The 27190-nt window shown below is 47.1% G+C and overlaps 23 non-coding genes and 9 pseudogenes across 23 annotated transcripts; all 32 read right to left on the minus strand.

Moving 5' to 3' along the window:
* Window positions 1-238: 238 nt before the first annotated feature.
* On the minus strand, window positions 239-357 carry LOC142993627 (5S ribosomal RNA). The gene has a single exon (XR_012961148.1). It is a non-coding gene; the product is annotated as a 5S ribosomal RNA (ribosomal RNA).
* A 245-nt stretch (window positions 358-602) lies between these two features.
* On the minus strand, window positions 603-721 carry LOC142993683 (5S ribosomal RNA). The gene has a single exon (XR_012961201.1). It is a non-coding gene; the product is annotated as a 5S ribosomal RNA (ribosomal RNA).
* Window positions 722-1181: 460 nt separating this feature from the next.
* LOC142993860 (5S ribosomal RNA) lies at window positions 1182-1300 on the minus strand. The gene has a single exon (XR_012961320.1). It is a non-coding gene; the product is annotated as a 5S ribosomal RNA (ribosomal RNA).
* Window positions 1301-1763: 463 nt separating this feature from the next.
* Window positions 1764-1882, minus strand: LOC142993720 (5S ribosomal RNA). Its single transcript, XR_012961237.1, has one exon. It is a non-coding gene; the product is annotated as a 5S ribosomal RNA (ribosomal RNA).
* A 245-nt stretch (window positions 1883-2127) lies between these two features.
* On the minus strand, window positions 2128-2246 carry LOC142993861 (5S ribosomal RNA). The gene has a single exon (XR_012961321.1). It is a non-coding gene; the product is annotated as a 5S ribosomal RNA (ribosomal RNA).
* A 245-nt stretch (window positions 2247-2491) lies between these two features.
* LOC142993788 (5S ribosomal RNA) lies at window positions 2492-2609 on the minus strand (annotated as a pseudogene).
* Window positions 2610-3072: 463 nt separating this feature from the next.
* On the minus strand, window positions 3073-3191 carry LOC142993797 (5S ribosomal RNA; annotated as a pseudogene).
* A 245-nt stretch (window positions 3192-3436) lies between these two features.
* LOC142993756 (5S ribosomal RNA) lies at window positions 3437-3555 on the minus strand. Its single transcript, XR_012961272.1, has one exon. It is a non-coding gene; the product is annotated as a 5S ribosomal RNA (ribosomal RNA).
* Window positions 3556-3800: 245 nt separating this feature from the next.
* Window positions 3801-3919, minus strand: LOC142993792 (5S ribosomal RNA; annotated as a pseudogene).
* A 469-nt stretch (window positions 3920-4388) lies between these two features.
* On the minus strand, window positions 4389-4507 carry LOC142993864 (5S ribosomal RNA). The gene has a single exon (XR_012961324.1). It is a non-coding gene; the product is annotated as a 5S ribosomal RNA (ribosomal RNA).
* Window positions 4508-4755: 248 nt separating this feature from the next.
* Window positions 4756-4874, minus strand: LOC142993776 (5S ribosomal RNA). The gene has a single exon (XR_012961291.1). It is a non-coding gene; the product is annotated as a 5S ribosomal RNA (ribosomal RNA).
* A 245-nt stretch (window positions 4875-5119) lies between these two features.
* Window positions 5120-5238, minus strand: LOC142993638 (5S ribosomal RNA). Its single transcript, XR_012961158.1, has one exon. It is a non-coding gene; the product is annotated as a 5S ribosomal RNA (ribosomal RNA).
* Window positions 5239-5707: 469 nt separating this feature from the next.
* On the minus strand, window positions 5708-5826 carry LOC142993733 (5S ribosomal RNA). The gene has a single exon (XR_012961250.1). It is a non-coding gene; the product is annotated as a 5S ribosomal RNA (ribosomal RNA).
* A 463-nt stretch (window positions 5827-6289) lies between these two features.
* Window positions 6290-6408, minus strand: LOC142993865 (5S ribosomal RNA). The gene has a single exon (XR_012961325.1). It is a non-coding gene; the product is annotated as a 5S ribosomal RNA (ribosomal RNA).
* An 862-nt stretch (window positions 6409-7270) lies between these two features.
* On the minus strand, window positions 7271-7389 carry LOC142993617 (5S ribosomal RNA). Its single transcript, XR_012961138.1, has one exon. It is a non-coding gene; the product is annotated as a 5S ribosomal RNA (ribosomal RNA).
* A 3056-nt stretch (window positions 7390-10445) lies between these two features.
* LOC142993666 (5S ribosomal RNA) lies at window positions 10446-10564 on the minus strand. Its single transcript, XR_012961185.1, has one exon. It is a non-coding gene; the product is annotated as a 5S ribosomal RNA (ribosomal RNA).
* Window positions 10565-10808: 244 nt separating this feature from the next.
* LOC142993862 (5S ribosomal RNA) lies at window positions 10809-10927 on the minus strand. The gene has a single exon (XR_012961322.1). It is a non-coding gene; the product is annotated as a 5S ribosomal RNA (ribosomal RNA).
* Window positions 10928-11372: 445 nt separating this feature from the next.
* On the minus strand, window positions 11373-11491 carry LOC142993786 (5S ribosomal RNA; annotated as a pseudogene).
* Window positions 11492-11951: 460 nt separating this feature from the next.
* Window positions 11952-12070, minus strand: LOC142993607 (5S ribosomal RNA). Its single transcript, XR_012961129.1, has one exon. It is a non-coding gene; the product is annotated as a 5S ribosomal RNA (ribosomal RNA).
* Window positions 12071-12314: 244 nt separating this feature from the next.
* Window positions 12315-12433, minus strand: LOC142993644 (5S ribosomal RNA). The gene has a single exon (XR_012961164.1). It is a non-coding gene; the product is annotated as a 5S ribosomal RNA (ribosomal RNA).
* A 445-nt stretch (window positions 12434-12878) lies between these two features.
* On the minus strand, window positions 12879-12997 carry LOC142993810 (5S ribosomal RNA; annotated as a pseudogene).
* Window positions 12998-20409: 7412 nt separating this feature from the next.
* On the minus strand, window positions 20410-20528 carry LOC142993784 (5S ribosomal RNA; annotated as a pseudogene).
* A 463-nt stretch (window positions 20529-20991) lies between these two features.
* On the minus strand, window positions 20992-21110 carry LOC142993603 (5S ribosomal RNA). The gene has a single exon (XR_012961125.1). It is a non-coding gene; the product is annotated as a 5S ribosomal RNA (ribosomal RNA).
* Window positions 21111-21549: 439 nt separating this feature from the next.
* LOC142993796 (5S ribosomal RNA) lies at window positions 21550-21668 on the minus strand (annotated as a pseudogene).
* Window positions 21669-22131: 463 nt separating this feature from the next.
* Window positions 22132-22250, minus strand: LOC142993606 (5S ribosomal RNA). The gene has a single exon (XR_012961128.1). It is a non-coding gene; the product is annotated as a 5S ribosomal RNA (ribosomal RNA).
* A 915-nt stretch (window positions 22251-23165) lies between these two features.
* On the minus strand, window positions 23166-23284 carry LOC142993828 (5S ribosomal RNA). Its single transcript, XR_012961296.1, has one exon. It is a non-coding gene; the product is annotated as a 5S ribosomal RNA (ribosomal RNA).
* A 447-nt stretch (window positions 23285-23731) lies between these two features.
* Window positions 23732-23850, minus strand: LOC142993709 (5S ribosomal RNA). The gene has a single exon (XR_012961226.1). It is a non-coding gene; the product is annotated as a 5S ribosomal RNA (ribosomal RNA).
* A 245-nt stretch (window positions 23851-24095) lies between these two features.
* Window positions 24096-24214, minus strand: LOC142993767 (5S ribosomal RNA). The gene has a single exon (XR_012961283.1). It is a non-coding gene; the product is annotated as a 5S ribosomal RNA (ribosomal RNA).
* Window positions 24215-24457: 243 nt separating this feature from the next.
* Window positions 24458-24566, minus strand: LOC142993826 (5S ribosomal RNA; annotated as a pseudogene).
* A 469-nt stretch (window positions 24567-25035) lies between these two features.
* Window positions 25036-25154, minus strand: LOC142993816 (5S ribosomal RNA). The gene has a single exon (XR_012961295.1). It is a non-coding gene; the product is annotated as a 5S ribosomal RNA (ribosomal RNA).
* A 245-nt stretch (window positions 25155-25399) lies between these two features.
* LOC142993662 (5S ribosomal RNA) lies at window positions 25400-25518 on the minus strand. Its single transcript, XR_012961181.1, has one exon. It is a non-coding gene; the product is annotated as a 5S ribosomal RNA (ribosomal RNA).
* Window positions 25519-25975: 457 nt separating this feature from the next.
* On the minus strand, window positions 25976-26094 carry LOC142993822 (5S ribosomal RNA; annotated as a pseudogene).
* Between the last annotated feature and the right edge of the window lie 1096 nt (window positions 26095-27190).

Below are 27190 nucleotides of genomic sequence, written 5' to 3' on the forward strand. Positions count from 1 at the left end.
CATCATCATCATCATCATCATCATCATCATCACACAGTGGCTCGTGTACTTCACTTCTCATGTGCATTCAATCTTCTCATATTATGCCCATGTGCAATACTCATTTTCTGAATGTATGCTTTCATATAAGATAAGATAAGATACCACTTTATTCTCCCGAGGGACATTGGTTGTTCACAGAGGGAGTGAAACATGAGGGAGGAGGACCAGGTGAGGCCTGCTGCTCAGAGGGCCAAAATGCTTACGGCACCGGGTATTCCCAGGCGGTCTCCCATCCAAGTACTAACCTGGCCCGACGCTGCTTAGCTTCGGAGATCAGACGAGATCAGGCGTGTTCAGAGTGGTATGGCCGTAAACGATGAGAGCAGCCACACAGAGGCTCTTTATAGGTGAGACAGACCCAGTTCAAGTCACCGTGTACACATGACTACACTCAAGTTCATGTATATCACAATTTACATGATGCCTTCATCAGAAGAACACTAACATTTCAGATAAGATAAGATACAACTTTATTCTCCCGAGGGAAATTGCGTGTTGACAGAGGGAGTGAAACATGAGGGAGGAAGACCAGATGAGGCCTGCTGCTCAGAGGGCCAAAATGCTTACGGCACCGGGTATTCCCAGGCGGTCTCCCATCCAAGTACTAACCTGGCCCGACACTGCTTAGCTTCCCAGATCAGACGAGATCGGGCGTGTTCAGAGTGGTATGGCCGTAAACGAGGAGAGCAGCCACACAGAGGCTCTTTATAGGTGAGACAGACCCAGTTCAAGTCACCGTGTACACATGACTACACTCAAGTTCATGTATATCACAATTTACATGATGCCTTCATCAGAAACACACATTTCTGGATAATGAAGTCTTACCTAATGAAACTGATAATCATCACATAGAACATAAAGAGGGACCACTAACATCTCTGACGCTCACTTTCATCATCATCATCATCATCATCATCATCATCATCGTCACACAGTGGCTCGTGTACTTCACTTCTCATGTGCATTCAATCATCTCATATTATGCCCATGTGCCATACTCATTTTCTGAATGTATGCTTTCATATAAGATAAGATAAGATACAACTTTATTCTCCCGAGGGAAATTGCGTGTTCACAGAGGGAGTGAAACATGAGGGAGGAGGACCAGGTGAGGCCTGCTGGTCAGAGGGCCAAAATGCTTACGGCACCGGGTATTCCCAGGCGGTCTCCCATCCAAGTACTAACCTGGCCCGACGCTGATTAGCTTCCGAGATCAGACGAGATCGGGCGTGTTCAGAGTGGTATGGCCGTAAACGAGGAGAGCAGCCACACAGAGGCTCTTTATAGGTGAGACAGACCCAGTTCAAGTCACCGTGTACACATGACTACACTCAAGTTCATGTATATCACAATTTACATGATGCCTTCATCAGAAACACACATTTCTGGATAATAAAGTCTTACCTAATGAAACTGATAATCATCACATAGAACATACAGAGGGACCACTTACATCTCTGACACTCACTTTTATCCTCATCATCATCATCATCATCATCATCATCATCGTCACACAGTGGCTCCTGTACTTTACTCCCCATGTGCATTCAATCATCTCATATTATGCCCATGTGCAATACTCATTTTCTGAATGTATGCTTTCATATAAGATAAGATAAGATACCACTTTATTCTCCCGAGGGACATTGGTTGTTCACAGAGGGAGTGAAACATGAGGGAGGAGGACCAGGTGAGGCCTGCTGCTCAGAGGGCCAAAATGCTTACGGCACCGGGTATTCCCAGGCGGTCTCCCATCCAAGTACTAACCTGGCCCGACGCTGCTTATGTTCCGAGATCAGACGAGATCAGGCGTGTTCAGAGTGGTATGGCCGTAAACGATGAGAGCAGCCACACAGAGGCTCTTTATAGGTGAGACAGACCCAGTTCAAGTCACCGTGTACGCATGACTACACTCAAGTTCATGTATATCACAATTTACATGATGCCTTCATCAGAAGAACACTAACATTTCAGATAAGATAAGATACAACTTTATTCTCCCGAGGGAAATTGCGTGTTGACAGAGGGAGTGAAACATGAGGGAGGAGGACCAGGTGAGGCCTGCTGCTCAGAGGGCCAAAATGCTTACGGCACCGGGTATTCCCAGGCGGTCTCCCATCCAAGTACTAACCTGGCCCGACGCTGATTAGCTTCCGAGATCAGACGAGATCGGGCGTGTTCAGAGTGGTATGGCCGTAAACGAGGAGAGCAGCCACACAGAGGCTCTTTATAGGTGAGACAGACCCAGTTCAAGTCACCGTGTACACATGACTACACTCAAGTTCATGTATATCACAATTTACATGATGCCTTCATCAGAAGAACACTAACATTTCTGATAAGATAAGATACAACTTTATTCTCCCGAGGGAAATTGCGTGTTCACAGAGGGAGTGAAACATGAGGGAGGAGGACCAGGTGAGGCCTGCTGCTCAGGGGGCCAAAATGCTTACTGCACCGGGTATTCCCAGGCGGTCTCCCATCCAAGTACTAAACTGGCCCGACGCTGCTTAGCTTCCGAATCAGACGAGATCGGGCGTGTTCAGAGTGGTATGGCCGTAAACGAGGAGAGCAGCCACACAGAGGCTCTTTATAGGTGAGACAGACCCAGTTCAAGTCACCGTGTACACATGACTACACTCAAGTTCATGTATATCACAATTTACATGATGCCTTCATCAGAAACACACATTTCTGGATAATGAAGTCTTACCTAATGAAACTGATAATCATCACATAGAACATACAGAGGGACCACTTACATCTCTGACGCTCACTTTCATCCTCATCATCATCATCATCATCATCATCATCATCGTCACACAGTGGCTCCTGTACTTCACTCCTCATGTGCATTCAATCATCTCATATTATGCCCATGTGCAATACTCATTTTCTGAATGTATGCTTTCATATAAGATAAGATAAGATACAACTTTATTCTCCCGAGGGACATTGGTTGTTGACAAAGGGAGTGAAACATGAGGGAGGAGGACCAGGTGAGGCCTGCTGCTCAGAGGGCCAAAATGCTTACGGCAGCGGGTATTCCGAGGCGGTCTCCCATCCAAGTACTAACCTGGCCCGACGCTGCTTAGCTTCCGAGATCAGACGAGATCAGGCGTGTTCAGAGTGGTATGGCGGTAAACGAGGAGAGCAGCCACACAGAGGCTCTTTATAGGTGAGACAGACCCAGTTCAAGTCACCGTGTACGCATGACTACACTCAAGTTCATGTATATCACAATTTACATGATGCCTTCATCAGAAGAACACTAACATTTCAGATAAGATAAGATACAACTTTATTCTCCCGAGGGAAATTGCGTGTTGACAGAGGGAGTGAAACATGAGGGAGGAGGACCAGGTGAGGCCTGCTGCTCAGAGGGCCAAAATGCTTACGGCACCGGGTATTCCCAGGCGGTCTCCCATCCAAGTACTAACCTGGCCCGACGCTGATTAGCTTCAGAGATCAGACGAGACCGGGCGTGTTCAGAGTGGTATGGCCGTAAACGAGGAGAGCAGCCACACAGAGGCTCTTTATAGGTGAGACAGACCCAATTCAAGTCACCGTGTACACATGACTACACTCAAGTTCATGTATATCACAATTTACATGATGCCTTCATCAGAAGAACACTAACATTTCTGATAAGATAAGATACAACTTTATTCTCCCGAGGGAAATTGCGTTTTCTCAGAGGGAGTGAAACATGAGGGAGGAGGACCAGGTGAGGCCTGCTGCTCAGAGGGCCAAAATGCTTACTGCACCGGGTATTCCCAGGCGGTCTCCCATCCAAGTGCTAACCTGGCCCGACGCTGCTTAGCTTCCGAGATCAGACGAGATCGGGCGTGTTCAGAGTGCTATGGCCGTAAACGAGGAGAGCAGCCACACAGAGGCTCTTTATAGGTGAGACAGACCCAGTTCAAGTCACCGTGTACACATGACTACACTCAAGTTCATGAATATCACAATTTACATGATGCCTTCATCAGAAACACACATTTCTGGATAATAAAGTCTTACCTAATGAAACTGATAATCATCACATAGAACATACAGAGGGACCACTTACATCTCTGACGCTCACTTTTATCCTCATCATCATCATCATCATCATCATCATCATCATCATCGTCACACAGTGGCTCCTGTACTTCACTCCCCATGTGCATTCAATCATCGCATATTATGCCCATGTGCAATACTCATTTTCTGAATGTATGCTTTCATATAAGATAAGATAAGATACCACTTTATTCTCCCGAGGGACATTGGTTGTTGACAGAGGGAGTGAAACATGAGGGAGGAGGACCAGGTGAGGCCTGCTGCTCAGAGGGCCAAAATGCTTACGGCACCGGGTATTCCCAGGCGGTCTCCCACCCAAGTACTAACCTGGCCCGACGCTGCTTAGCTTCCGAGATCAGACGAGATCAGGCGTGTTCAGAGTGGTATGGCCGTAAACGAGGAGAGCAGCCACACAGAGGCTCTTTATAGGTGAGACAGACCCAGTTCAAGTCACCGTGTACGCATGACTACACTCAAGTTCATGTATATCACAATTTACATGATGCCTTCATCAGAAGAACACTAACATTTCAGATAAGATACGATACAACTTTATTCTCCCGAGGGAAATTGCGTGTTGACAGAGGGAGTGAAACATGAGGGAGGAGGAGGACCAGGTGAGGCCTGCTGCTCAGAGGGCCAAAATGCTTACTGCACCGGGTATTCCCAGGCGGTCTCCCATCCAAGTACTAACCTGGCCAGACGCTGATTAGCTTCCGAGATCAGACGAGATCGGGCGTGTTCAGAGTGGTATGGCCGTAAACGAGGAGAGCAGCCACACAGAGGCTCTTTATAGGTGAGACAGACCCAGTTCAAGTCACCGTGTACACATGACTACACTCAAGTTCATGTATATCACAATTTACATGATGCCTTCATCAGAAGAACACTAACATTTCTGATAAGATAAGATACAACTTTATTCTCCCGAGGGAAATTGCGTGTTCACAGAGGGAGTGAAACATGAGGGAGGAGGACCAGGTGAGGCCTGCTGCTCAGGGGGCCAAAATGCTTACTGCACCGGGTATTCCCAGGCGGTCTCCCATCCAAGTACTAACCTGGCCCGACGCTGCTTAGCTTCCGAGATCAGACGAGATCGGGCGTGTTCAGAGTGGTATGGCCGTAAACGAGGAGAGCAGCCACACAGAGGCTCTTTATAGGTGAGACAGACCCAGTTCAAGTCACCGTGTACACATGACTACACTCAAGTTCATGTATATCACAATTTACATGATGCCTTCATCAGAAACACACATTTCTGGATAATGAAGTCTTACCTAATGAAACTGATAATCATCACATAGAACATACAGAGGGACCACTTACATCTCTGACGCTCACTTTCATCCTCATCATCATCATCATCATCATCATCATCATCATCATCGTCACACAGTGGCTCCTGTACTTCACTCCTCATGTGCATTCAACCATCTCATATTATGCCCATGTGCAATACTCATTTTCTGAATGTATGCTTTCATATAAGATAAGATAAGATACAACTTTATTCTCCCGAGGGACATTGGTTGTTGATAAAGGGAGTGAAACATGAGGGAGGAGGACCAGGTGAGGCCTGCTGCTCAGAGGGCCAAAATGCTTACGGCAGCGGGTATTCCCAGGCGGTCTCCCATCCAAGTACTAACCTGGCCCGACGCTGCTTAGCTTCCGAGATCAGACGAGATCAGGCGTGTTCAGAGTGGTATGGCCGTAAACGAGGAGAGCAGCCACACAGAGGCTCTTTATAGGTGAGACAGACCCAGTTCAAGTCACCGTGTACGCATGACTACACTCAAGTTCATGTATATCACAATTTACATGATGCCTTCATCAGAAACACACATTTCTGGATAATAAAGTCTTACCTAATGAAACTGATAATCATCACATAGAACATACAGAGGGACCACTTACATCTCTGACGCTCACTTTTATCCTCATCATCATCATCATCATCATCATCATCATCGTCACACAGTGGCTCCTGTACTTCACTCCCCATGTGCATTCACTCATCTCATATTATGCCCATGTGCAATACTCATTTTCTGAATGTATGCTTTCATATAAGATAAGATAAGATACCACTTTATTCTCCCAAGGGACATTGGTTGTTGACAGAGGGAGTGAAACATGAGGGAGGAGGACCAGGTGAGGCCTGCTGCTCAGAGGGCCAAAATGCTTACGGCACCGGGTATTCCCATGCGGTCTCCCATCCAAGTACTAACCTGGCCCGACGCTGCTTAGCTTCCGAGATCAGACGAGATCAGGCGTGTTCAGAGTGGTATGGCCGTAAACGAGGAGAGCAGCCACACAGAGGCTCTTTATAGGTGAGACAGACCCAGTTCAAGTCACCGTGTACACATGACTACACTCAAGTTCATGTATATCACGATTTACATGATGCCTTCATCAGAAGAACACTAACATTTCAGAAAAGATAAGATACAACTTTATTCTCCCGAGGGAAATTGCGTGTTGACAGAGGGAGTGAAACATGAGGGAGGAGGACCAGGTGAGGCCTGCTGCTCAGAGGGCCAAAATGCTTACGGCACCGGGTATTCCCAGGCGGTCTCCCATCCAAGTACTAACCTGGCCCGACGCTGATTAGCTTCCGAGATCAGACGAGATCGGGCGTGTTTTTTTTTTTTTTTTCTCTTTTATTATCAAAAAATAAATATTTTTACAAATACATTTTACACAAGTAAATACAAGTCATTTCAAATCAAATCAAATTATTTCCAACAATCCATAACACCATTCATCACATCTTTTTTTTTTTTTTTTTTTCTTCCTTCACCCATCACCCCTCACCCTTGACCTATTGACATTTGCACCCCACTCTGATTTACCTAATGAAACTGATAATCATCATATAGAACATAAAGAGGGACCACTAACATCTCTGACGCTCACTTTCATCATCATCATCATCGTCATCATCATCATCGTCACACAGTGGCTCGTGTACTTCACTTCTCATGTGCATTCAATCTTCTCATATTATGCCCATGTGCAATACTCATTTTCTGAATGTATGCTTTCATATAAGATAAGATAAGATACAACTTTATTCTCCCGAGGGAAATTGCGTGTTGACAGAGGGAGTGAAACATGAGGGAGGAGGACCAGGTGAGGCCTGCTGCTCAGAGGGCCAAAATGCTTACGGCACCGGGCATTCCCAGGCGGTCTCCCATCCAAGTACTAACCTGGCCCGCCGCTGCTTAGCTTCCGAGATCAGACGAGATCGGGCGTGTTCAGAGTGGTATGGCCGTAAACGAGGAGAGCAGCCACACAGAGCACCACGTTGTCCTTTCCGGCGACGTGTCGGATGTCCGTGGTGTATTCCGATATGAAGGAGAGCTGACGCTGCTGGCGGGCCGACCACGGCTCGGCCACCTTGGACATGCAGAACGTGAGCGGCTTATGATCCACGAATGCCGTAAACTCTCGACCTTCCAGCAGGAACCTGAAATGGCGGACTGCCAACCAGAGGCCGAGGAGCTCTCTGTCAAACGCACTGTACTTGCGCTCCCTGGGGGTCAACTGGCGGCTGAAAAAGGCGAGTGGCTGCCAGGCGCCGTCGACCCATTGCTCGTGCACCGCTCCCACAGCATAATCAGACGCGTCCGTGGTGATAGCGATGGGGGCCTTGTGCGACGGGTGGGCCAGCATGGTGGCTTGGCTCAGGGCGGCTTTGGTGGCATCGAACGCGGCATCCCTCTCAGCCGTCCAGTCGACGGCCTGACCGGGGGACTTACCCTTAAGAGCCTCGTATAGCGGGCGCATAGTGTGGGCGGCCCGGCGGATGAACCGGTGATAAAAGGTCACCATCCCCAGAAACTCCCGGAGTGCACGAGCTGTGTGCGGTCTTGGAAAGGCGGACACGGCCTCCACCTTTGCAGGGAGGGGGGCAGCCCCCTCTTTGCTCACCATATGTCCGAGGAATTGGATGGAGGGCAACCCGAACACGCACTTCGCAGGGTTGATAATCAAGCCGTGCTGGTCGAGCCTTTTGAAGAGATCCCGGAGGTGTACTTGGTGCTCTCCCTCCGAGGAGCTGGCAACGAGAATATCGTCTAGGTAAACGAAAATGAACGGCATGTCTCTTAGCGTCGAATCCATCAACCGCTGGAAAGACTGTGCAGCGTTCTTAAGTCCAAACGGCATCCGCAGGAACTCAAACAGTCCGAACGGCGTGACCACCGCCGTTTTGGGGATGTCTGCAGGGTGCACCGGGACTTGGTGGTAGCCCCGCACCAGATCCACTTTGGAGAAAACCAGTTTGCCAGCCAGATGTGCGGAGAAATCCTGGATGTGGGGGACCGGGTAGCGGTCCGGTGTGGTAGCGTCGTTAAGGCGGCGGTAGTCTCCGAACGGACGACAACCGCCATCTGGTTTAGGGACGATGTGGAGGGGTGAGGCCCATGGGCTGTCAGAGCAGTGGATAATGCCCAGGCACTCCATGTTGGCAAACTCTGACCTGGCGACTGCCAGCCTGACAGGATTGAGCCGCCGGGCCCTAGCGTAGACCGGGGGGCCCTTAGTGTCAATGTGGTGTTCAACCCCGTGCTTGATGGTAGTGGCGGAAAAGGTGGGCTTCGTCAGGCTGGGAAACTCACCAAGTAGGCGTTGATATCTGTCCCCCTCAGCAAGAGAGCTGGAGAGTCCGCCGTATGTTGCCTCACCGCGGACACAAGCAAGCGAGGAGAATGTCAATGCGTCTACCAAGCGGCTGTTCTTGACGTCCACTAGTAGTCCGTGAGCGCACAGGAAATCGGCACCGAGGATGGGGAAGGAAATGTCGGCCGTAACAAAATCCCACGTAAACTGCCGGCCCTCGAGACACAGGTTCACAGTCTTTGTGCCATAGGTGCGGATAGGGGTGTCGTTAGCAGACGTCAATGGGGGGCCGTAGCCTCCGCTGGCGGTGTCACTCCTCGTGGCCGGCAAAACGCTCCTGTTAGCTCCGGTGTCGCAGAGGAAGTTACGCCTGGAGAGGGTGTCCTTAATGAATAGTAGTCTGCTTGTTGCACCCACGCTCACGGCTACAACTGAACGTGGGCCCTGTCGTTTCCCGCCGGTCCATAGTTGCAAGGGGGCCGGCATCTCTTAGCTTTAGCGCCGAAACGCGCATGGAAGTAGCACATGCCTGAATTTGTGCGGCCGTCAGCAGTCACAGGGTCTCCTGTAGTTAGCATTCCTCTGCTGGGGGGCATGTAGCTGCGCGTCGGGGCTAGCACCTCAGGGGCGAAACGCTGGGTAGCCAGGAAAAAGCGATCAGCCTCCTCGGTGAAAGCTCGTGGCTCCGTGATAGTTGTATTAGTTAAGGCTGTTTGCACGTGTGGCGGCATGTGCCGAAGGAACAGTTCCATGAACAGGAAATTTGGCTCTTCTTTACCTAGCAGGTTCAGCATCATCTCCATGTGCTCTGAGGGCTTACTGTCTCTGAGGCCGTGAATAGCGAACAGGCGTCGGGCTCGTTCCGGCCGTGACAGCTCGAAGGTTTTGAGCAGGAGAGTCTTGAATGCTGCATATTTCTCCAGGGCAGGAAGACAAGTAATACACCCCACTGTCCGGGCCGCTGTAGAGCTCCCCAGTGCGGAGACGACGTGGAAATAGCGTGTGTCGTCATCCGTTATCCCGCGGAGGGCGAATTGAGCTTCCGTCTGTGCGAACCATGCCGCCGCGGACGTCTCCCAAAACTCCGGCAATTTGAGAAAAACGGCCATGTTCAGTCCAGTCTCGGATACTTCGTCGAGACTCGCGTCAGGGTCACCAGTGTAGTGCCGAAGGACGGGAGTCGGAGGCTGCGTATTGAGTTTTAACGTCCACTTTATAGACATGCGGATTCACTCGTCTCGTACAATCAATACAGCAGAACAACAACACCTACGGACCGGAAGTCCTCGCCCTTTTAACCACCGTGGGGAACACACCTACCCACACCATAGTCCGAGGGGGAATTATGTATAATCACCACAATATCACAATTTACATGATGCCTTCATCAGAAACACACATTTCTGGATAATGAAGTCTTACCTAATGAAACTGATAATCATCACATAGAACATACAGAGGGACCACTTACATCTCTGACGCTCACTTTCATCATCATCATCGTCAAACAGTGGCTCGTGTACTTCACTTCTCATGTGCATTCAATCTTCTCATATTATGCCCATGTGCAAAACTCATTTTCTGAATGTATGCTTTCATATAAGATAAGATAAGATACAACTTTATTCTCCCGAGGGAACTTGCGTGTTCACAGAGTGAGTGAAACATGAGGGAGGAGGACCAGGCGAGGCCTGCTGCTGACAGGGCCAAAATGCTTACAGCACCGGGTATTCCTAGGCGGTCTCCCATCCAAGTACTAACCTGGCCCGACGCTGCTTAGCTTCCGAGATCAGATGAGATCGGGCGTGTTCAGAGTGGTATGGCCGTAAACGAGGGGAGCAGCCACACAGAGACTCTTTATAGGTGAGACAGACCCAGTTCAAGTCACCGTGTACACATGACTACACTCAAGTTCATGTATATCACAATTTACATGATGCCTTCATCAGAAGAACACTAACATTTCAGATAAGATAAGACACAACTTTATTCTCCCGAGGGAAATTGCGTGTTGACATGGGAGTGAAACATGAGGGAGGAGGACCAGGTGAGGCCTGCTGCTCAGAGGGCCAAAATGCTTACGGCACCGGGTATTCCCAGGCGGTCTCCCATCCAAGTACTAACCTGGCCCGACCCTGATTAGCTTCCGAGATCAGACGAGATCGGGCGTGTTCAGAGTGGTATGGCCGTAAACGAGGAGAGCAGCCACACAGAGGCTCTTTATAGGTGAGACAGACCCAGTTCAAGTCACCGTGTACCCATGACTACACTCAAGTTCATGTATATCACAATTTACATGATGCCTTCATCAGAAACACACATTTCTGGATAATGAAGTCTTACCTTATGAAACTGATAATCATCACATAGAAGATACAGAGGGACCACTTACATCTCTGACGCTCACTTTCATCATCATCATCATCATCGTCACAAAGTGGCTCGTGTACTTCACTTCTCATGTGCATTCAATCTTCTCATATTATGCCCATGTGCAATACTCATTTTCTGAATGTATGCTTTCATATAAGATAAGATAAGATACAACTCTATTCTCCTGAGGGAACTTGCGTGTTCACAGAGTGAGTGAAACATGAGGGAGGAGGACCAGGTGAGGCCTGCTGCTCAGAGGGCCAAAATGCTAACGGCACCGGGTATTCCCAGGCGGTCTCCCATCCAAGTACTAACCTGGCCCGACGCTGATTAGCTTCCGAGATCAGATGAGATCGGGCGTGTTCAGAGTGTTATGGACGTAAACGAGGAGAGCAGCCACACAGAGGCTCTTTATAGGTGAGACAGACCCAGTTCATGTCACCGTGTACACATGACTACACTCAAGTTCATGTATATCACAATTTACATGATGCCTTCATCAGAAACACACATTTCTGGATAATGAAGTCTTACCTAATGAAACTGATAATCATCACATAGAACATAAAGAGGGACCACTAACATCTCTGACGCTCACTTTCATCATCATCATCATCATCATCATCATCATCATCGTCACACAGTGGCTCGTGTACTTCACTCCTCATGTGCATTCAATCATCTCATATTATGCCCATGTGCAATACTCATTTTCTGAATGTATGCTTTCATATAAGATAAGATGAGATACAACTTTATTCTCCCGAGGGACATTGGGTGTTGACAGAGGGAGTGAAACATGAGGGAGGAGGACCAGGTGAGGCCTGCTGCTCAGAGGGCCAAAATGCTTACGGCACCGGGTATTCCCAGACGGTCTCCCATCCAAGTACTAACCTGGCCCGACGCTGCTTAGCTTCCGAGATCAGACGAGATCGGGCGTGTTCAGAGTGGTATGGCCGTAAAATAGGAGAGCAGCCACCAGAGGCTCTTTATAGGTGAGACAGACCAAGTTCAAGTCACCGTGTACACATGACTACACTCAAGTTCATGTATATCACAATTTACATGATGCCTTCATCAGAAGAACACTAACATTTCAGATAAGATAAGATACAACTTTATTCTCCCGAGGGAAATTGCGTGTTGACAGAGGGAGTGAAACATGAGGGAGGAAGACCAGGTGAGGCCTGCTGCTCAGAGGGCCAAAATGCTTACGGCACCGGGTAGTCCCAGGCGGTCTCCCATCCAAGTACTAACCTGGCCCGACACTGCTTATCTTCCGAGATCAGACGAGATCGGGCGTGTTCAGAGTGGTATGGCCGTAAACGAGGAGAGCAGCCACACAGAGGCTCTTCATAGGTGAGACAGACCCAGTTCAAGTCACCGTGTACACATGACTACACTCAAGTTCATGTATATCATAATTTACATGATGCCTTCATCAGAAACACACATTTCTGGATAATGAAGTCTTACCTAATGAAACTGATAATCATCACATAGAACATACAGAGGGACCACTAACATCTCTGACGCTCACTTTCATCATCATCATCATCATCGTCACACAGTGGCTTGTGTACTTCACTTCTCATGTGCATTCAATCTTCTCATATTATGCCCATGTGCAATACTCATTTTCTGAATGTATGCTTTCATATAAGATAAGATAAGATACAACTTTATTCTCCCGAGGGAACTTGCGTGTTCACAGAGTGAGTGAAACATGAGGAAGGAGGACCAGGTGAGGCCTGCTGCTCAGAGGGCCAAAATGCTAACGGCACCTGGTATTCCCAGGCTGTCTCCCATCCAAGTACTAACCTGGCCGGACGCTGCTTAGCTTCTGAGATCAGACGAGATCGGGCGTGTTCAGAGTGGTATGGCCGTAAACGAGGAGAGGAGCCACACAGAGGCTCTTTATAGGTGAGACAGACCCAGTTCAAGTCACCGTGTACACATGACTACACTCAAGTTCATGTATATCACAATTTACATGATGCCTTTGTGACATACCCCCCATTTAGTCTTTTCTTTGGTCCCTTTTCCATTAAGTTGTGGCCTTTTATTTTCTTTTGTTACGATGTTGTTGCATGTTTTGGCCAGAAGTGGCGCTGTAGTACTGGGATATAATGCAGTTGCATAACGGTGAGAGAGAGAAGAAGTAGCCACTGAGAACGGAAGGCGGGAGATGTAAATGGTGAAGTGAGCTGTATTGTGGAAACTTTGGATTAAACGAAAAACTTTTCCCAGCACGCCGTTGAGAGTATTACTTTCTTCAAGTGTGCAACAAAATTGGCGCCCGAACAGGGACTCAACGTGATACAAAAAAGAAGTCTGAAGAAAAAAAAAAAGAACGAACGTTGGAACACGCAAAATGGAGCTGGAGCAGTTACAGGATCAGCTAACGGAGCTACTGTGTCGGCTAAACGTGGAACAGCTTAAAGAAGTGTGTATCCGAGCTAAAGTTTCATCAGACAAGGAGAAGAAACACACGTTGATCCGAGCAATTAATGAGTCAGTAGAGAATGCTTTTGAAGTGGAGGAACAAGATGTAGCAGAGACATTTGGGCAAGAGTTGTTAGCTACAGCTAAGCGATTGAGAGAAAACGCGCCCAAACCAGAGAGGTATGATAAAAATGAAGAGGAGCTACAAAAGCTACAAAAACAGTATGCTGAAATGCAGTTGACATTCCAGACGTCGACCAAAATGCTCGAGGAGGAAATGAGTCGGCTTCGGGAAAAAATGAACAGGACGGCTAGCCCGCCAGAACTCCCATTCTCCAGAGCCCCTGAAGTGGTTATCAGACGCGAGTTTCGGATTAATGGCCAGATAGGTGAATTGGGGCAGAAAGACAAGTTATCATACACTAACCTCATGTACCAAATAGACTCGTAAAGGCCACAGTGATGTAGAAATTGTTGAAGCCGTAGTAAAAGCTGCTACACCAGGGCTCAGTTTACGTGATATGCTGGAAGCCAAAAATAATTTGACACTCGTGCAGTTGAAGACGATTCTTAAAGCCCATTTCAAAGAAAACAACACTACAGATATGTTCCACAGACTCATTAACATAACTCAAGATGCAAAAGAATCCCCTCAGAATTTTCTTTTTCGTGCAGTTGAACTCAAAGAGAGGCTACTGGCGGCTGCAGAAGATGCCAGCTCAGATGTACAGTATAGCCCAGACCTCATTCAGAAGAAGTTTCTTAGGTCAGTCAGTACAGGACTACTGAGTGATAATGTTAAAATGCAGCTGAAACCTCACCTAGATGATCTAGGAGTGACTGACGAGATATTGATAGAGAAAATGAATGATGCTGCTGCTGTTGATTGGGAGACACAGCAGAAATTGAAGAAAAGTATCCCAAATAAGCCAGCCAGAATAAATGAGCTAAAAACAGAAACAACTACTTACCAGCTGTATAGTGACAGGGAAACAGACAATGACCAGCCATCTGAACACAGCACTTCAGTCAAGGCCAGTGTTAAAAGTCAGAAGATAAAAACTCCAAAAAGCTCTTCAGAAACTGAACTGATGGATGCAGTGAAACAGCTGAGAGAGGAAGTGGCTGAGCTGAGGAAGAATGTTCAGTACTCAGCACGACCATCTCACCAGTTCCAAAACAGAGGGTAGAGGGCATGCAGAGGATGTCAAGACCGGGGTGAAGAGGAACAGTGTGACCACTGCTTCAAATGTGGCCTGAGTGGACACCTCTCAAGAGGATGCAGAGGCCAAAGGAACTCAAGAGGCAACACTGATTCAGCTAATATCAAAGGACAGACTGTAGAATGTACCTCCCCTGACACTCAAGAACAGCATAGCAGGTCACTCAACACCCCTACTATTCTTAGAGAAAGCATTGTACAATTAGAAGAGAGACTGCGAGCAGAAAGGTGTTCCCCAGGTGGAAGATTGGCAGGTTCTGCTTATATTAGCCACATCTCCCCTCGTCACCATTCACAGCTGCTGAGACTTATTGGAAAGAAGTGCATGGTGAGTTGCTACCTAGATGGGGTGAAGACTCAAGCCTTATGGGACACTGGATCGCAAGTCTGCCTTATCAATGAGACCCGGAGGAAGAACTGCATCCCAGAGGTGAAGGTACGGAGCACTGAAGAACTCCTCGGCCCTGGTCCTTTTGTGGGGAAAGCTGTCAACCAGACCGACATCCCTTTCCTAGGCTGGGTGGAGGTCACGTTCCACCTAGACCCATCACATGCTCCAGAGTTCACGCTTCAGGTGCCCATGCTCGTGACAGGTGAGAAAGGAGCAGCAGAAGAGCCAATCGTTGGTTACAATGTAATTGAACTGTTGTTAAAGAATGGTGTGGAGGGTCCACATGAAGTAATAACACAGGCTGTGAGCACAGCTTTCTCTTTTAGCTGGAAAATTATTCAAAACAGTGACCCTGAGTGCAGTGACGGCCTAGTGAGAGTGGGTAGGCAGAAGGAAGTGATCCCAGCAGGTCAGGTGAGAACTATAAAATGTGCTGTGAGAACAGGTCCTCTACTGTCCAGTCAAGAAGCCCTTTTTCTGCCTGATGAACATGCCCCCTGGCCAGATGGCCTGAGAATGTCAGAGAGCATGATGACTCTTAGCGAAGGGACATATTCTCGCATAGCACTGCCCATCACCAATAACACCTGTCATGATGTCACCCTGAGCCCACGCACAGTGTTGGGGCAGGTTCAACTGGTCAAAGCTGTCTATCCAGTGGACGCCAAGCCAGTCACTCCCCGACCAGCTTCTCCAGTCGAACGTCCAGAGGTCAGCAGGGAGGATGAGCCTGAGCCTGATGGAAGGACAGCGGTGGACGAGGAAAGGTGGGACCCACCAATCACACTGATTCACCTCCCCCTTGCTCAGCAGCGACAAGTGAAGCAGATGTTGAGGGAGGAATGCAGAGCGTTCGCCAGAGACGATGATGATGTGGGATACATCCCTTCCCTACAACTGAAAATCAGACTCACAGATACAACACCGGTAAGACGTACCTATGTGTCTGTGCCTAAGCCACTTCACAAAGAAGTAAAACAGTACTTAGAAGACTTGTTAAATAGGGGCTGGATCCAAAAATCTAGGTCACATTACTCATCTCCCATTGTCTGTGTGCGGAAAAAAGATGGGAACCTCCGTCTGTGCTGTGACTACAGAGAACTCAACCGTAAGTCTCTGCCAGATCGCCACCCTATTCCCCGCATTCAAGATATGCTAGATAGTTTACATGGGAGTGCATGGTTTTCAGTGTTAGATCAAGGCAAGGCCTACCATCAGGGGTTCGTGGAAGAAAGTAGTAGACCACTCACAGCTTTTATAACACCCTGGGGCCTATATGAGTGGATCCGAATCCCTTTTGGCTTGTCTACAGCACCCTCCGAATTCCAGCGCAGCATGGAGGAGTGTCTATCTGGACTCAGAGATGAAATTTGCGAGCCATATCTAGACGATAATCTGGTTCATAGCCAAACATTTGATAATCACCTGAAAGATGTGAGAAAAGTGCTTCAGCGCTACCAACAGCACGGGGTGAAATTGACTGCAAAGAAATGTGAGCTCTTTAAGAACCAGGTCAGATTTCTGGGAAAGATCGTATCGAAGGAAGGCTACACAATGGATCCTGCAGAAGTAGCCCCAGTGCAAGAGATGAAGCAGAGGAAGCCAGCGACAGTGGGTGAGGTGCGGAAAGTGCTAGGATTCATCTCATACTACCGAGCCTATATCCCAAACTTCTCTCGCATAGCTAAGCCTCTCTATGCACTGCTGTGCGCTGAGATACCAGGCAGTGAGACCCCTAAAGGCACAAAGAAGCAGAAGGCTGGGGTGAGAAAGACAAAGCAAAGCCAGGTACCCTCACATCAACGTATCAGGTGGACAGAAGAACACAGTACAGTTCTCAGTCAGCTGATAGATTACCTCTCCAGTCCTCCTGTGCTGGGCTACCCAAACTTTGAAGAACCGTTCATTATGCATTGTGATGCGTCCCAGGATGGACTTGGAGCGGTGCTCTATCAAAAACAGGAGGGAAGGTTAAAGGTCATTGCGTATGGCTCCCGCACACTCTCTGCTCCAGAGAAGAATTACCATCTACATTCTGGTAAGCTAGAGTTTTTAGCAATGAAATGGGCTATATGCGAGAGGTTTAGGGATTATTTGTATTACACTCCATCGTTTGTAGTATATACAGATAATAACCCTCTGACATATGTGCTGACAACAGCTAAATTGAATGCCACGTTGCTGAGATGGGTGGCTGAATTGGCAGACTTCAATTAAGTACAGGCCAGGGAAGTCTAACTCTGACGCAGACGGGCTATCGAGAATGCCCCTTGACATAGAGAAGTATATGCTAACCTGTTCACAAAAGATACAGTCTGAGATCTTGGCCAGTGTCTCCAAAGGGTTGTCAGTTCACCAGGTGGAGAGAGAGCCGTTGCTGTGTCCAGTGACCATCACCACAGCCATCGCAGAGCTGAGCAGTGAGCCGCGGATGAACGCAGCAAAGCAGATCGCCCCTCAAGCACTGAGAGCCGCTCAAGACGAGGATCTACTGCTGAAGCAGGTGAAACAGCAGGTCGCACAACAGCAGTGGCCGAGGGTGAAAGACACTCACAGTGAGTTGGCAGTGTTTGCAAGGGAGAAAGCGAAGTTGGTGATTGATGCTGAGGATGTTCTCCGGCGACAGACAGCAACACGCACACAACTGGTTGTGCCTCCAAAGTTCCGTCCCCTCATCCTGAGAGAGCTGCATGAAGAGATGGGACACTTGGGCGTTGAACGGACACTCCATCTGATCCGTGAGCGTTTCTTTTGGCCTCATATGCAGAGAGACGTTGAGCATCACATCAACAAGGTCTGTAGCTGTGTGAAACGGAAAAGACCACAGAAAGCAGTAAGAGCACCACTTACCAGTATTGTGACAACATACCCCTTTGAGCTGGTCTCAATTGACTTCATGCACCTAGAGAAGTGTAAAGGAGGATATGAGTACATTCTGGTGGTCATGGACCATTTTACACGATTCGCTCAGGCGTATGCATGTACTAACAACAGTGCTCGAACTGCAGCTGAGAAGATATTCGGTGACTTTGTCCTCAAATTCGGCTTCCCCACGAAATTACACCATGATCAGGGTAGAGAATTTGAGAATAAGTTGTTTGCAGAGCTCCAAAAATACTCTGGCATCCAAGGTTCTCGCACCACCCCGTACCACCCCCAGGGAAACGGTCAAGTGGAACGCTTCAACCGCACCCTGCTGGCCATGTTGCGTAACCTAGATGACCAAGCTAAAGCAGATTGGAAGAATTCTCTTGCCAAAGTAATACACGCCTACAATTGCACGCGCAATGAGTCCACTGGATACGCACCATATTACCTGCTCTTTGGTCGTAACCCCAGATTGCCTATTGACATCATGTTCAGTATCCCCCACAGTGATGGCAGTGCATCTCATGATGACTATGCCAAGAAATGGAAACAGAGGATGGAGGAGGCGTACCAGTTAGCCTCCAAGGCTGCGAAGGCAAGCGGAGAGAGGGGGAAAAACCTGTATGACCGGAAGGTTCAAGGTGCAGAGCTGTATCCTGGCTGCAGAGTTCTCATTAGGAACTTGACTGAAAGAGGTGGACCCGGAAAACTCAGGTCATTCTGGGAAGACAAAGTCCATGTAGTGGTCAAGAGAAAACACCCAGAAAGTCCAGTTTATGAAGTACAACCAGAGGATGGCCAGGGCCGCACCAGAGTGCTTCATCGAAATCTGCTGCTCCCGTGTGACTTCCTGCCAGTTGAGTCACACAAGCCTGAAAAGAAAAGAGGTGAGAGACCACACAAAGAGAAAAAGACACCGACAAAACAGAATGCAGAACCCGAGTGTTCATCTGACTCTGAAGAGGATGACTGGCGATGCATGTCCAGATGGCCCCAAGGAGACTCCGCAGCACAAACCAGAAGGAACCTCAGACCAGAGGCTACAGAGTTTCAGCCACGGGCTGCAACACCAGCACCTGAGGGAGACGATGTGATGGGAGAACAGACCCTGTGGACATCAGACACGGACAGAGAGCAAGAAGAACAGATCGGGACTGGACTGGAAAATGAAGTGACTGTGACAGCAGGCCTGAGTGAGGATATAGAAGAGGCTGAGCTGGAGACCGCAAGCAATGAGGGAGAAGAGTATCCATCATCTTCACCACCTGCGAGACGATATCCTTTCAGAAATAGACCTGCACCCAAAACACTCGCATATGATAGGTTGGGGCAGCCCACAGTTAATTGAATTAAAGTTATGAGATTATATGATGCACTTTAAAGTTGTAAGTTCAAGCCATCCAGTTTTAAGATGAATACAATTTGTTAGTTCATGTCAAAGTCATATGATGGATGGAAAATGTTAATGTGTTGTTTAAAAGAAAAAAAATACTTTTAGTTTATATAGGCCCACACAAAGTCAGTTCTCACATTTAGAATCGCACAAATATAACTGAAGAGGAAATGGTGGTTGTAAGACATTGTATTTACAGGAGTATGGTTGAAAAGACTAACTGTAAAGAGACTCTTATAACGAAATGATATGAAGAAAAGAGTTATTAGAATATATGAAGTGTGAGATTCTATGTGATTTCGCTACAGGTCAAAGATCACGCCTATTCCAGTCAAGACAAGCTGCCCGTGAACACAGCGGAGTAAATAGATAGTTGTCATAGTGCACAATGACTTCCTCTGTTTAACACATGACATTAAGGGGAGATAAGTGTGATGTGAAATCTGTCATTAGATATGTGTCTTGAATAATGGACTCTAACCTGGAAGTGATCAAATTGTCTTAAACAGGATGAACTGAGACGGGAAATGTCGGGACGACATTTAGTTAAGCAGGGGAGAGTGTGACATACCCCCCATTTAGTCTTTTCTTTGGTCCCTTTTCCATTAAGTTGTGGCCTTTTATTTTCTTTTGTTACGATGTTGTTGCATGTTTTGGCCAGAAGTGGCGCTGTAGTACTGGGATATAATGCAGTTGCATAACGGTGAGAGAGAGAAGAAGTAGCCACTGAGAACGGAAGGCGGGAGATGTAAATGGTGAAGTGAGCTGTATTGTGGAAACTTTGGATTAAACGAAAAACTTTTCCCAGCACGCCGTTGAGAGTATTACTTTCTTCAAGTGTGCAACACCTTCATCAGAAGAACACTAACATTTCAGAAAAGATAAGATACAACTTTATTCTCCCGAGAGAAATTGCGTGTTGACAGAGGGAGTGAAACATGAGGGAGGAGGACCAGGTGAGGCCTGCTGCTCAGAGGGCCAAAATGCTTACGGCACCGGGTATTCCCAGGCGGTCTCCCATCCAAGTACTTACCTGGCCCGACGCTGATTAGCTTCCGAGATCAGACGAGATCGGGCGTGTTCAGAGTGTTATGGACGTAAACGAGGAGAGCAGCCACACAGAGGCTCTTTATAGGTGAGACAGACCCAGTTCATGTCACCGTGTACACATGACTACACTCAAGTTCATGTATATCACAATTTACATGATGCCTTCATCAGAAACACACATTTCTGGATAATGAAGTCTTACCTAATGAAACTGATGATCATCACATAGAACATAAAGAGGGACCACTAACATCTCTGACGCTCACTTTCATCATCATCATCTTCATCATCATCATCATCATCATCGTCACACAGTGGCTCGTGTACTTCACTTCTCATGTGCATTCAATCTTCTCATATTATGCCCATGTGCAATACTCATTTTCTGAATGTATGCTTTCATATAAGATAAGATAAGATACAACTTTATTCTCCCGAGGGACATTGGGTGTTGACAGAGGGAGTGAAACATGAGGGAGGAGGACCAGGTGAGGCCTGCTGCTCAGAGGGCCAAAATGCTTACGGCACCGGGTATTCCCAAGCGGTCTCCCATCCAAGTACTAAACTGGCCCGACGCTGCTTAGCTTCCGAGATCAGACGAGATCGGGCGTGTTCAGAGTGGTATGGCCGTAAACAAGGAGAGCAGCCACACAGAGGCTCTTTATAGGTTAGACAGACCCAGTTCAAGTCACCGTGTACACATGACTACACTCAAGTTCATGTATATCACAATTTACATGATGCCTTCATCAGAAACACACATTTCTGGATAATGAAGTCTTACCTAATGAAACTGATAATCATCACATAGAACATAAAGAGGGACCACTAACATCTCTGACGCTCACCTTCATCATCATCATCGTCACACAGTGGCTCGTGTACTTCACTTCTCATGTGCATTCAATCTTCTCATATTATGACCATATGCAATACTCATTTTCTGAATGTATGCTTTCATATACGATAAGATAAGATACAACTTTATTCTCCCGAGGGAAATTGCGTGTTGACAGAGGGAGTGAAACATGAGGGAGGAGGACCAGGTGGGGCCTTCTGCTCAGAGGGCCAAAATGCTTACGGCACCGGGTATTCCCAGGCGATTTCCCATCCAAGTACTAACCTGGCCCGACGCTGCTTAGCTTCTGAGATCAGACGAGATCGGGCATGTTCAGAGTGGTATGGCCGAAAAAGAGGAGAACAGCCACACAGAGGCTCTTCATAGGTGAGACAGACCCAGTTCAAGTCACCGTGTACACATGACTACACTCAAGTTCATGTATATCACAATTTACATGATGCCTTAATCAGAAACACACATTTCTGGATAATGAAGTCTTACCTAATGAAACTGATAATCATCACATAGAACATAAAGAGGGACCAGTAACATCTCTGATGCTCACTTTCATCATCATCATCATCATCATCATCATCATCATCATCGTCACACAGTGGCTCGTGTACTTCAGTCCTCATGTGCATTCAATCATCTCATATTATGCCCATGTGCAATATTCATTTTCAGAATGTATGCTTTCATATAAGATAAGATAAGATACAACTTTATTCTCCCGAGGGACATTGGGTGTTGACAGATGGAGTGAAACATGAGGGAGGAGGACCAGGTGAGGTCTGCTGCTCAGACGGCCAAAATGCTTACGGCACCGGGTATTCCCAGGCGGTCTCCCATCTAAGTACTAACCTGGCCCGACGCTGCTTAGCTTCCGAGATCAGACGAGATCAGGCGTGTTCAGAGTGGTATGGCCGTAAACGAGGAGAGCAGCCACACAGAGGCTCTTTATAGGTGAGACAGACCCAGTTCAAGTCACCGTGTACACATGACTACACTCAAGTTCATGTATATCACAATTTACATGATGCCTTCATCAGAAACACACATTTCTGGATAATGAAGTCTTACCTAATGAAACTGATAATCATCACATAGAACATACAGAGGGACCACTAACATCTCTGACGCTCACTTTCATCCTCATCATCATCATCATTGTCACACAGTGGCTCGTGTACTTCACTTCTCATGTGCATTCAATCTTCTCATAATATGCCCATGTGTAATACTCATTTTCTGAATGTATGCTTTCATATAAGATAAGATAAGATACAACTTTATTCTCCCGAGGGAAATTGGGTGTTGACAGAGGGAGTGAAACATGAGGGAGGAGGACCAGGTGAGGCCTGCTGCTCAGAGGGACAAAATGTTTACGGCACCGGGTATTCCTAGGCGGTCTCCCATCCAAGTACTAACCTGGCCCGACGCTGCTTAGCTTCTGAGATCAGACGCTGTGTACGCATGAACACACTCAAGTTCATGTATATCACAAGTTACATGATGCCTTCATCAGAAACACACATTTCTGGATAATGAAGTATAACCCAATGAAACTGATAATCATCACATAGAACATAAAGAGGGACCACTAACATCTCTGACGCTCACTTTCATAATCATCATCGTCACACAGAGGCTCGTGTACTTCACTTCTCATGTGCATTCAATCTCCTCATATTATGACCATGTACAAGACTCATTTTCTGAATGTATGCTTTCATATAAGATAAGATAAGAAACAACTTTATTCTCCCGAGGGAAATTGCGTGTTTACAGAGGGAGTGAAACATGAGGGAGGAGGACCAGGTGAGGCCTGCTGCTCAGAGGGCCAAAATGCTTACGGCACCGGGTATTCCCAGGCAGTCTCCCATCCAAGTACTAACCTGGCCCGACGCTGCTTAGCTTCCGAGATCAGACGAGATCGGGCGTGTTCAGAGTGGTATGGCCGTAAACGAGGAGAGCAGCCACACAGAGGCTCTTTATAGGTGAGACAGACCCAGTTCAAGTCACCGTGTACACATGACTACACTCAAGTTCATGTATATCACAATTTACATGATGCCTTCATCAGAAACACACATTTCTGGATAATGAAGTCTTACCTAATGAAACTGATAATCATCACATAGAACATACAGAGGGACCACTAACATCTCTGACGCTCACTTTCATCCTCATCATCATCATCATTGTCACACAGTGGCTCGTGTACTTCACTTCTCATGTGCATTCAATCTTCTCATATTATGACCATGTGCATACTCATTTTCTGAATGTATGCTTTCATATAAGATAAGATAAGATACAACTTTATTCTCCCGAGGGAAATTGCGTGTTTACAGAGGGAGTAAGACATGAGGGAGGAGGACCAGGTGACGCCTGCTGCTCAGAGGGCCAAAATGCTAACGGCACCGGGTATTCCCAGGCGGTCTCCCATCCAAGTACAAACCTGGCCCGACGCTGCTTAGCTTCCGAGATCAGACGAGATCGGGCATGTTCAGAGTGGTATGGCCGTAAACGAGGAGAGCAGCCACACAGAGGCTCTTTATAGGTGAGACAGACCCAGTTCAAGTCACCGTGTACACATGACTACACTCAAGTTCATGTATATCACAATTTACATGATGCCTTCATCAGAAGAACACTAACATTTCAGATAAGATAAGATACAACTTTATTCTCCAGATGGAAATTGCGTGTTGACAGAGGGAGTGAAACATGAGGGAGGAGGACCAGGTGAGGCCTGCTGCTCAGAGGGCCAAAATGCTTACTGCACCGGGTATTCCCAGGCGGTCTCCCATTCAAGTACTAACCTGGCCCGACGCTGCTTAGCTTCCAAGATCAGACGAGATCGGGCATGTTCAGAGTGGTATGGCCGTAAACGAGGAGAGCAGCCACACAGAGGCTCTTTATAGGTGAGACAGACCCAGTTCAAGTCACCGTGTACACATGACTACACTCAAGTTCATGTATATCACAATTTACATGATGCCTTCATCAGAAGAACACTAACATTTCAGATTAGATAAGATACAACTTTATTCTCCCGAGGGAATGCGTGTTGACAGAGGGAGTGAAACATGAGGGAGGAGGACCAGGTGAGGCTTGCTGCTCAGAGGGCCAAAATGCTTACGGCACCGGGTATTCCCAGGCGGTGTCCCATCCAAGTACTAACCTGGCCCGACGCTGATTAGCTTCCGAGATCAGGCGTGTTCAGAGTGGTATGGCCGTAAACGAGGAGAGCAGCCACACAGAGGCTCTTTATAGGTGAGACAGACCCAGTTCAAGTCACCGTGTACACATGACTACACTCAAGTTCATGTATATCACAATTTACATGATGCCTTCATCAGAAGAACACATTTCTGGATAATGAGGTCTCACCAAATGAAACTGATAATCATCACATAGAACATAAAGAGGGACCACTAACATCTCTGACGCTCACTTTCATCATCATCATCATCATCATCATCATCATCATCATCATCATCGTCACACAGTGGCTCTTGTACTTCACTCCTCATGTGCATTCAATCATCTCATATTATGCCCATGTGCAATACTCATTTTCTGAATGTATGCTTTCATATAAGATAAGATAAGATACCACTTTATTCTCCCGAGGGACATTGGGTGTTGACAGAGGGAGTGAAACATGAGGGAGGAGGACCAGGTGAGGCCTGCTGCTCAGAGGGCCAAAATGCTTACGGCACCAGGTATTCCCAGGCGGTCTCCCATCCAAGTACTAACCTGGCCCGACACTGCTTAGCTTCCGAGATCAGACGAGATCAGGCGTGTTCAGAGTGGCATGGCCGTAAACGAGAAGAGCAGCCCCACAGAGGCTCTTTATAGGTGAGACAGACCCAGTTCAAGTCACCGTGTACGCATGACTACACTCAAGTTCATGTATATCACAATTTACATGATGCCTTCATCAGAAGAACACTAACATTTCAGATAAGATAAGATACAACTTTATTCTCCCGAGGGAAATTGCGTGTTGACAGAGTGAGTGAAACATGAGGGAGGAGGACCAGGTGAGGCCTGCTGCTCAGAGGGCCAAAATGCTTACGGCACCGGGTTTTCCCAGGCGGTCTCCCATCCAAGTACTAACCTGGCCCGACGCTGATTAGCTTCCGAGATCAGACGAGATCGGGTGTGTTCAGAGTGGTATGGCTGTAAACGAGGAGAGCAGCCACAAAGAGGCTCTTTATAGGTGAGACAGACCCAGTTCAAGTCACCGTGTACACATGACTACACTCAAGTTCATGTATATCACAATTTACATGATGCCTTCATCAGAAACATACATTTCTGGATAATGAAGTCTTACCTAATGAAACTGATAATCATCACATAGAACATAAAGAGGGACCACTAACATCTCTGACGCTCACTTTCATCATCATCATCATCATCATCATCATCATCGTCACACAGTGGCTCGTGTACTTCACTTCTGATGTGCATTCAATCTTCTCATATTATGCCCATATGCAATACTCATTTTCTGAATGTATGCTTTCATATAAGATAAGATAAGATACAACTTTATTCTCCCGAGGGAAATTGCGTGTTTACAGAGGGAGTGAAAAATGAGGAAGGAGGACCAGGTGAGGCCTGCTGCTCAGAGGGCCAAAATGCTAACGGCACCGGGTATTCCCAGGCAGTCTCCCATCCAAGTACTAACCTGGCCGGACGCTGCTTAGCTTCTGAAGTCAGAAGAGATCGGGCGTGTTCAGAGTGGTATGGCCGTAAACGAGGAGCGCAACCACACAGAGGCTCTTTATAGGTGAGACAGACCCAGTTCGAGTACATGTACTACACTCAAGTTCATGTATATCACAATTTATATGATGCCTTCATCAGAAGAACACAGAAGCCTCTATCTCCTTCCTTTTCACAGATATGGGCTTTTCAAGTTTTCTCTAGTTTCAAGAATCGATGACCCGCGGGTCAACATTTTTAGAAAATTTTCAATATTCCCCAATTTGCCCCAAATTTACACAAATTGATGGCATTTCTGTCTGGATGCTGCGTCTGAAATTTTAGCTCTCTATCTCCTTCCTTGTCACAGATATGGGCTTTTAAAGTTTTCTCCAGTTTCAAATATCGATGACCCGGGGGTCAACTTTTTTCCCAAATTTTCAATATTCCCCAATTTGCCCCAAATTTACACACATTGATGGCATTTCTGCCTGGATGCTGCGTCTGAAATTGTAGCTCTCTATCTCCTTCCTTGTCACAGATATGGGCTTTTTAAGTTTTCTCTAGTTTCAAGAATCGATGACCCGCGGGTCAACATTTTTAGAAAATTTTCAATATTCCCCAATTTGTCCCAAATTTACACAAATTGATGGCATTTGTGTCTGGATGCTGCGTCTGAAATTGTAGCTCTCTATCTCCTTCCTTGTCACAGATATGGGCTTTTCAAGTTTTCTCCAGTTTCAAAAATCGATGACCCGGGGGTCAACTTTTTCCCAAAATTTTCAATTTTCCCCAATTTGCCCCAAATTTACACACATTGATGGCATTTGTGCCTGGATGCTGCGTCTGAAATTTTAGCTCTCTATCTCCTTCCTTGTCACAGATATGGGCTTTTCAAGTTTTCTCCAGTTTCAAAAATTGATGACGCGGGTCAACATTTTTAGAAAATTTTCAATATTCCCCAATTTGCCCCAAATTTACACACATTGATGGCATTTCTGCCTGGATGCTGTGTCTGAAATTGTAGCTCTCTATCTCCTTCCTTGTCACAGACATGGGCTTTTCAAGTTTTCTCTAGTTACAAGAATCGATGACCCGCGGTTCAACATTTTTAGAAAATTTTCAATATTCCCCAATTTGTCCCAAATT

Source organism: Genypterus blacodes, unplaced genomic scaffold, assembly GCF_046128005.1.
Source record: "Genypterus blacodes isolate CSIRO-AG114 ecotype Tasmania unplaced genomic scaffold, CSIRO-AGI_Gbla_v1 ptg000028l_1, whole genome shotgun sequence".
NCBI classification, from domain to species: Eukaryota; Metazoa; Chordata; class Actinopteri; order Ophidiiformes; family Ophidiidae; genus Genypterus; species Genypterus blacodes.